Source organism: Salmo trutta, chromosome 37, assembly GCF_901001165.1.
Source record: "Salmo trutta chromosome 37, fSalTru1.1, whole genome shotgun sequence".
Classification (NCBI taxonomy): domain Eukaryota; kingdom Metazoa; phylum Chordata; class Actinopteri; order Salmoniformes; family Salmonidae; genus Salmo; species Salmo trutta.
In genome coordinates, this window is record NC_042993.1 from 27762410 (window position 1) to 27771726 (window position 9317).

The following is a 9317-nucleotide window of genomic DNA, read 5'->3' on the forward strand; positions in this document are numbered from 1 at the left end:
TAAAAGTATTGCAGCTAAATTATTTCTGTGGATAAAGAGTACGATACTGAGGCCTTTTGGTGACCCCTTACAATGCGAACTCTTGAACCGTAAACATTGCAAATCAACCCCTGCTTGATGGAGAGACAACTCTCTTTGACACTTTAACCACTTTACAACCACTGACCCCTACTTTGCCTGCTCTCACATCTACTCATGAGGTAAACAATGTACTGTAGGCGTTTGCTTTTGGCTTCCTGCTTTAAATTAATCAAATAAGCTCTCAGATAGCACTATTTGTTTGGAGATTGATTTGTGCCACACATTTGGTTATAGAAATTTGTCTTTACCATGCAAAATAGGTTCATCATCGCTGTTTCAAGGTTTAAACCTTCCAAGGCCTCTTCTTTCTTTTATCTTAAATGAGGATTTTTATCTTACATGAGGATTTTGGGACCAAGGCCCATATTCACAAAGCATCTCAGAGTAGGAGTGCTGATGTAAGATGAATTTTACATTCAAAATCATAATGAGTAACATTACATGGACAGGGGGATCTGAACCTAGATCTGCACTACTACTCTGAGAGATCTATGAATACAGGCCCTACTCTTTAAATATTGATGATGACATGCCACACATGCCAGTAACGCTACACTAAGCTTCACAAGGAGCTTAGTGTCATTTTGTCGTCAGATATGTTTTTCTCTTTCACTCAATGCGGTTGTCCCACAATGAGTTTTCCACTTGACAGAACAAGTATTACACAGTAGAAAACAGGACTTAAAGACAAAAGCAAGAACTGTCTTTAGGTTATTTGCCGGCAGGCACTGTTATAGGCTGTGTTGCGTCTTGAGAACAAAGCTATTGCTATGAGTGGAAAAGTCTAACTTCCCTTTGCTAGTTACAGTGGTGTAAAGATTTTTATTGAATTTTATTAACCTTTATTTAACTAGGCAAGTCAGTTAAGAACAAATTCTTATTTACAATGACGGCCTACCAAAAGGCAAAAGGCCTCCTGCGGGGACGGAGGTCTGGGATTAAAAATAAAAAATAAATACATTATAAATATAGGACAAAACACACATCACAACAAGAGAGACAACACAACACTACATAGAGACCTAAGACAACAACATAGCAAGGCAGCAACACATGACAACACAGCATGGTAGCAACACAACATAACAACAACATGGTAGCAACACAACATGGTAGCAGCACAAAACATGGTACAAACATTATTGGGCACAGACAAAGCACAAAGGGCAAGAAGGTAGAGACAACAATGCATCACACAAAGCAGCCACAACTGTCAGTAAGAGTGTCCATGATTGAGTCTTTGAATGAAGAGATTGAGATAAAACTGTCCAGTTTGATTGTTTGCAGCTTGTTCCAGACGCTAGCTGCCGCAAACTAAAAAGAGGAGCGACCCAGGAATGTGTGTGCTTTGGGGACCTTTAACAGAATGTGACTGGCAGAACAGGTGTTGTATGTGGGTGATGAGGGCTGCAGTAGATATCTCAAATAGGGGGGAGTGAGGCCTAAGAGGGTTTTATAAATAAGCATCAACCAGTGGGTCTTGCGACGGGTATACAGAGATGACGAGTTTAGAGAGGAGTATAGCATGCAGTGATGTGTCCTATAAGGAGCATTGGTGGCAAATCTGATGGCCAAATGGCAAAGAACATCTAGCCGCTCGAGAGCACCCTTACCTGCCGATCTATAAATTACGTCTCCGTAGTCTAGCATGGGTAGGATGGTCATCTGAATCAGAGTTAGTTTGGCAGCTGGGGTGAAAGAGGAGCGATTACGGTCGAGGAAACCAAGTATAGATTTAACTTTAGCCTGCAACTTTGATATGTGCTTAGAGAAGGACAGTGCACCAACTAGCCATACTCCCAAGTACTTGTATGAGGTGACCACCTCAAGCTCTAAACCCTCATAGGTAGTAATAACACCTGTGGGTTCTTCTTACCAAACCACATGACCTTTGTTTTGGAGGTGTTCAGAACAAGGTTAAGGACAGAGAAAGCTTGTTGGACACTAAGAAAGCTTTGTTGTAGAGCATTTAACACCAAATCCGGGGAGGGGCTAGCTGAGTATAAGACTTTATCATCTGCATATAAATGGATGAGAGAGCTTCCTACTGCTTGAGCTATGTTGTTGATGTAAATTGAGAAGAGTATGGGGCCTAGGATCAAGCCTTGGGGTACTCCCTTGGTGACAGGCAGTGGCTGAAACAGCAGATTTTCTGATTTTATACACTGCACTCTTTGAGAAAGGTGGTTAGCAAACCAGGTCAAAGACCCCTCAGAGACACCAATACTCCTTAGCAGGCCCACAAGTATGGAATGGTCCATTGTATCAAAAGCTTTGGCCAAGTCAATAAAAATAGCAGCACAATATTGCTTAGAATCAAGGGCAATGGTGACATCATTGAGGACCTTTAAGGTTGCAGTGACACATCCATAACCTGAGCGGAAACCAGATTGCATACCCGAGAGAATACTATAGACATCAAGAATGCCAGTCAGTTGATTATTGACAAGTTTTTCCAACACTTTTGATAAACAGGGCAAAATAGAAATTAGTATACAACAGTTTGGATCAGCTTGATCTCCCCCTTTAAAAAAAGGATGAACCGTGGCTGCCTTCCAAGCAATGGGAACCTCCCCAGAAAGGAGAGAAGTTAAAAAGGTTGGAGATAGGCTTGTCAATGATAGGGGGAAGCAAACTTAAAGAAGAAAGGGTCTAACCCATCTGACCCAGATGTTTTTTTGGGATCAAGTTTAAGGAGCTCCTTTAGTACCTCGGACTCAGTTACTGCCTGCAGGGAGAAACATTGTAGCGGGGCAGGGGAAAAAGAGGGAGAAGCATCGGGGATAGTCGCATTAGAAGGAATGGGAGATGAGGAAATGTTGGACGGGCAAGGAGGCATGGCTGTCAAATAGGAATCCTGACTTAATGAAGTGGTGATTAAAGAGCTCAGCCATGTGCTTTTTGTCAGTAACAACCCCGTCATCAACAATAAGGGACATGGGCAGCTGTGAGGAGTAGGGTTTATTCTCTAGGTATTTAACTATTTTCCAGAACTTCTTGGGCTTAGACCCACAGAGAGAGAACTGCTCCTTAAAGTAACTAACTTTGGCCTTCCGGATAGCCTGTGTGCACTTATTTCTCATTTGCCTGAACAATAGCCACTCAGCCTGATTATGCGTGTGCCGAGGCTAAACCTGTTTTTAATTCTCATTTTCTTTATTGGGGGCGTGTTTGTTAACAATATCACTGAAAATATAAAAATGAAGGTCCAAGCGTCTTCAACAGAGGGGATCAAGCTGATTCTATACCATTTAAAAAAAGTAACCCTTCCACAAGCTTCCCACTATGAGTTGGGTACATTTTGGCCCATTCCTCCTGACAGAGCTGGTGTAACTGAGTCAGGTTTGTAGGCTTCCTTGCTCGCACATGCTTTTTCAGTTCTGCCCACAAATTTTCTATAGGATTGAGGTCAGGGCTTTGTGATGGCCACTCCAATACCTTGACTTTGTTGTCCTGAAGCCATTTTGCTACAACTTTGGAAGTATGCTTGGGGTCATTGTCCATTTGGAAGACCCATTTGTGATCAAGCTTTAACTTCCTGACTGATGTCTTGAGATGTTGCTTCAATATATCCACATAATTTTACTCTTCCCTCATGATGCCATCAATTTTGTGAAGTGCAGCAGTCCCTCCTGCAACAAAGGACCCCCACAACATGATGTTGCTACCCCCGTGCTTCACGGTTGGTATGGTGTTCTTCGGCATGCAAGCCTCCCCCTTTCTCTTCCTAACATAACGATGGCCATTATGGCCAAACAGTTCTATTTTTCTTTCACCAAACCAGAGGACATTTCTCCAAAAATACAATCTTTGTCCCCATGTGCAGTTGCAAACCGTAGGCTTTTATGCCGGTTTTGGAGCAGCGGCTTCTTCCTTGCTGAGCCGCCTGTCAGGTTATGTCGATATAGGACTCATTTTACTGTGGATATAGATACTTTTGTATCTGTTTCCTCCAGCATCTTCACAATATCCTTTGCTGTTGTTCTGGGATTGATTTGCACTTTTCTCACCAAAGTACGTTCATCTCTAGGTGACAGAACGCGTCTCCTTCCTGAGCGGTATGACGGCTGCGTGGTCCCATGGTGTTTATACTTGTGTACCATTGTTTGTACAGGTGAACGTGGTACCTTCAGGTGTTTGAAAATTGCTCACAAGGATGAACCAGACTTGTGGAGGTCTACAATTATTTTCTGAGGTCTTGGCTGATTTCTTTTGATTTTCCTATGATGTCAAACAAAGAGGCGCTGAGTTTGAAGGTAGGCCTTGAAATACATCCACAGGTACACCTCCAATTGACTCAAATGATGTCAATTAGCCTATCAGAAGCTTCTAAAGCAATGACATAATTTTCTGGAATTTCTCAAGCTGTTTGAAGGCACAGTCAACTTAGTGTATGTAAACTTATGACCCATTGGAATTGTGATACAGTGAATTATAAGTGAAATAATCTGCCTGTAAACAATTGTTGGAAAACTTACTTGTGTCATGCACAAACTAGATCTCTGAACCGACTTGCCAAAACTATAGTTTGTTAACAAGAAATTTGTGGAGTGGTTGAAAAACGAGTTTTAAATACTTCAACCTAAGTGCATGTAAACTTCCAACTTCATAACATTTCATAACATTTCAAATATTTAGCAGGACAGGAAAATGGCCCAGTTCTCGCACTTATCAAGAGTACATGTGTGACATGGTGAGGTTGGACCCAGGTTCAGAGACGATACCAGACAAGGAATCAGCGGTTAAGGATAAACATAACACTTTACTGAGAAACGGTATCGGAAGGATCACAGTATCACTGGGAAAACAACAAACATTAAGTATCGAAACTCACTCAGAAGACAAACGCACACGGCACATAATTCAAGTTTCAGCAAAGGACAACCGAAAACACACTTCTTTTAACAGGGAAATAATAATAAGTAAATAGGACACACCCGAGTGTCGTTAATGTCTCTAGGACGGACTCTGCCTCCCTCTTGTGACATGTGGAACCATGACAACAGGTGTTCATCCCTACTGCCTCTGATCTGGCGGACTCAATAACACAAATACTTTGTTTGTAAATGATGTCTGAGTGTTGGAATGTGCCCCTGGCTATCCGTCAATTAAAAAAACAAGAACACTTGTCAAGGGTGTGTACGGGAGGCGAAGTCAGGTGCCGGAGAGCAGAGTGTAGTGAACAGGCGCACTTTAATTCCGTTCCAAAAATGACAGCACATAAAAACAATAATGTGCCAAAAACACGGAACATAGCAAAAGTAAAGCGCCTGACAATAATCCACATTGCAAACAAACAATTACACACAAAGACAATGGAGGGAAACATAGGACTAAATGCATGCAGTAATTATGGAATGAAAGCCAGGTGTGTAATGGAACAAGACAAAACCAATGGAATATGAGAAATGGAGCGGCGATGGCTAGAAAGCCGGTGACGTCGATCGCCGAACGCCGCCCGAACAAGGAGAGGAGCCGACTTCGGTGGACGTCGTGACAACACTGTGCCGTCTGGTTTGTTTAATATAGCATAAACTTTTGCTTTTGATACTCAAGTATGTTTGAGCAATTCAATGTAGTTTTTATACTTATCTTTAAAACCAAATATTGTTTTACTTTTATTCAAGTAGTATTTCACTGGGTGATTTTCACTTTTACTTTAGTCATTTTTTTTATTATTAATGTATCTTTACTTTTGATCAGGTATGACAATTGGGTACTTATTCCACCACTGGCTAGTTACTATTTGGGTATTGTCTTCTAGTTGTGTCCTATGCAAGGGGTTACTTGTAGGTTACTTGTGGGTCACTTGTAGGCTTACCGCTGGAAAGCTGTAGGCCTACATGGCATGGGAAAATTATCACTATGTACATTCTATCTGGTCTATGTCAAGATATAAAGCTAAGATTAAAAGGAAGTGTGACAGCCAACAGTTGACGAAAAGGTTTATGGATGTTTACCGTTAATAGTCTACTGTAAAGTACAGTTCTACATGCATTATGCTGATGTTATAACTGTACCTCCTTATATTTTCTGGAAGATAATTCATTTAATTTGGCTTCAATTCATCTGGCTACTGTCTTTTTCATTGCTAGGGCCAGGAGTTTTTCCTATCCCAGGATTAGATCACATGGTCAGAAAAATATTGTTGCCCTAACCATGACCTAGGAATTATGTATCTTTGTATGATGGATTAATTGTGTTGTCTCATACCCTAGTAATATAAGTCAATAGTTTGGGTTGTGGTTCTTGCAATTTGAATGGGCTCAATACTACTCAACAGAACTTTGCCTAAGGGGTTGTTAGTTCACTGTTTTTCGAGACTGCGTTGATACATCCTTGATACATCCTAACATACAGTGGGGGGAAAAAGTATTTGATCCCCTGCTGATTTTGTACGTTTGCCCACTTACAAAGAAATGATCAGTCTATAATTTTAATAGTAGGTTTATTTGAACAGTGAGAGACAGAATAACAACAAAAAAATCCAGAAAAACGCATGTCAAAAATGTTATAAAATGATTTGCATTTTAATGAGGGAAATAAGTATTTCACCCCTCTGCAAAACATGACTTAGTACTTGGTGGCAAAACCCTTGTTGGCAATCACAGAGGTCAGACGTTTCTTGTAGTTGGCCACCAGGTTTGCACACATCTCAGGAGGGATTTTGTCCCACTCCTCTTTGCAGATCTTCTCCAAGTCATTAAGGTTTCGAGGCTGACGTTTGGCAACTTGAACTTTCAGCTCCCTCCACAGATTTTCTATGGGATTAAGGTCTGGAGACTGGCTAGGCCACTCCAGGACCTTAATGTGCTTCTTCTTGAGCCATTCCTTTGTTGCCTTGCCGTGTGTTTTGGGTCATTGTCATGCTGGAATACCCATCCATGACCCATTTTCAATGCCCTGGCTGAGGGAAGGAGGTTCTCACCCAAGATTTGATGGTACATGGCCTCGTCCATCGTCCCTTTGATGCGGTGAAGTTGTCCTGTCCCCTTAGCAGAAAAACTCCCCCAAAGCATAATGTTTCCACCTCCATTATTGACGGTGGAGATGGTGTTCTTGGGGTCATAGGCAGCATTCCTCCTCCTCCAAACACGGCGAGTTGAGTTGATGTCAAAGAGCTCTATTTTGGTCTCATCTGACCACAACACTTTCACCAGTTGTCCTCTGAGTCATTCAGATGTTCATTTGCAAACTTCAGACGGGCATATATATGTATTCTTGAGCAGGGGGACCTTGCGGGCGCTGCAGGATTTCAGTCCTTCACGGCGTAGTGTGTTACCAATTGTTTTCTTGGTGACTATGGTCCCAGCTGCCTTGAGATCATTGACAAGATCCTCCCGTGTAGTTCTGGGCTGATTCCTCACCGTTCTCATGATCATTGCAACTCCACAAGGTGAGATCTTGCATGGAGCCCCAGGCCGAGGGATATTGACAGTTCTTTGGTGTTTCTTCCATTTGCGAATAATTGTACCAAATGTTGTCACCTTCTCACCAAGCTGCTTGGCGATGGTCTTGTAGCCCATTCCAGCCTTGTGTAAGTCTACAATCTTGTCCCTGACATCCTTGGAGAGCTCTTTGGTCTTGGCCATGGTGGAGAGTTTGGAATCTGATTGATTGATTGCTTCTGTGGACAGGTGTCTTTTTTTTACAGGTAATGAGCTGCGGTTAGGAGCACTCCCTTTAAGAGTGTGCTCCTAATCTCAGCTCGTTACCTGTATAAAAGACACCTGGGAGCCAGAAATCTTTCTGATTGAGAGGGGGTCAAATACTTATTTCCCTCATTAAAATGCAAATCAATTTATAACATTTCTGACATGCGTTTTTCTGGATATTTTTGTTGTTATTCTGTCTCTCACTGTTCAAATAAACCTACCATTAAAATTATAGACTGATCCTTTCTTTGTCAGTGGGCAAACATACAAAATCAGCAGGGGATCAAATACTTTTTCCCCCCACTGTATGTGCCAATATTTGCCTTGCAATTACACAGCTCAAGGCGATGTCACTGTAACCCCAGGACCTGAACTGTCAGTGCATCCATCTGGTCCAAGCACTCAGGTCTGTTGATAAATGAATATGTCGATCACGTATGGTAGATATTGAAAAATCTGTGCAAGGTTCATGCCCCCATCATCATTTCAGTCTTCATCACTCTGGTATATCTTAATCAAGACTAATGATGTTTCCTCCTGTCCAATTTATGCCAGGAAAGAAATAACTTGCTGTAGTATAGCAAGAAATTATGGAACATGTCTATAAGACCTCTCACCTGCCTTAGATTCTTTGTTATACTGTGTATGCAGCGTACATGACCAATGACATTTCTGAAGAAGCGCTGTAGTGACTGCAAAAATGTAACAATTGTGGTGGACTTTGTTACAGTGTAACACGCAGTTGCGGAAGAAGTAGAAAACATTTTGCTATTGTAACTATACTGAACAAAAATATAAATGCAACATGTAGCAATTTCAAAGATTTTACTGAGTTTTACAGTTCGTGTAAGGAAATCAGTCAATTTAAATAAATTCATTAAGCTCTAATCTATGGATTTCAAATGACAGGGAACACAGATATGCATCTGTTGGTCACATGTATCTTTAAAAAAAGTGGTAGGGGCATGGATCAGAAAACCAGTCAGTATCTGGTGTGACCACCATTTGCCTCATGCAGCACAACACATCTCCTTCGCATAGAGTTGATCAGGCTGTTAATTGTGGCCTGTGGAATATTGTCCCATTCCTTTTCAATGGATGTGCGAAGTTGATGGATATTGGCGGGAACTGGAACATGCTGTCGTACACGTTGATCCAGAGCATCTCAAACGTGCTCAATGGGTGACATGTCTGGTGAGTATGCAGGCCATGGAAGAACAGACATTTGTGTACTGATCCTTACGACATGGGGGCGTGCACTATTATGCTGAAACATGAGGTGATGGCGGCGGATGAATGGCACGACAATGGGCCTCAGGATCTTGTCACGGTATCTCTGTGCATTCAAATGGCCCTCGGTAAAATGCACTTGTGTTCATTGTTCATAGCTTATGCCTGCCCATACCATAACCCCACCAGCCACCATGGGGCACTCTGTTCACAACGTTGACATCGACAAACTGCTCGCCCACTCGACGCCATACACGTGGTCTGCGGTTGTGAGGCCGGTTGGACGTACTGCCAAATTCTGTAAAACAACATTGGAGGCGTCTTATGGTAGAGAAATGAACATTCAATTAT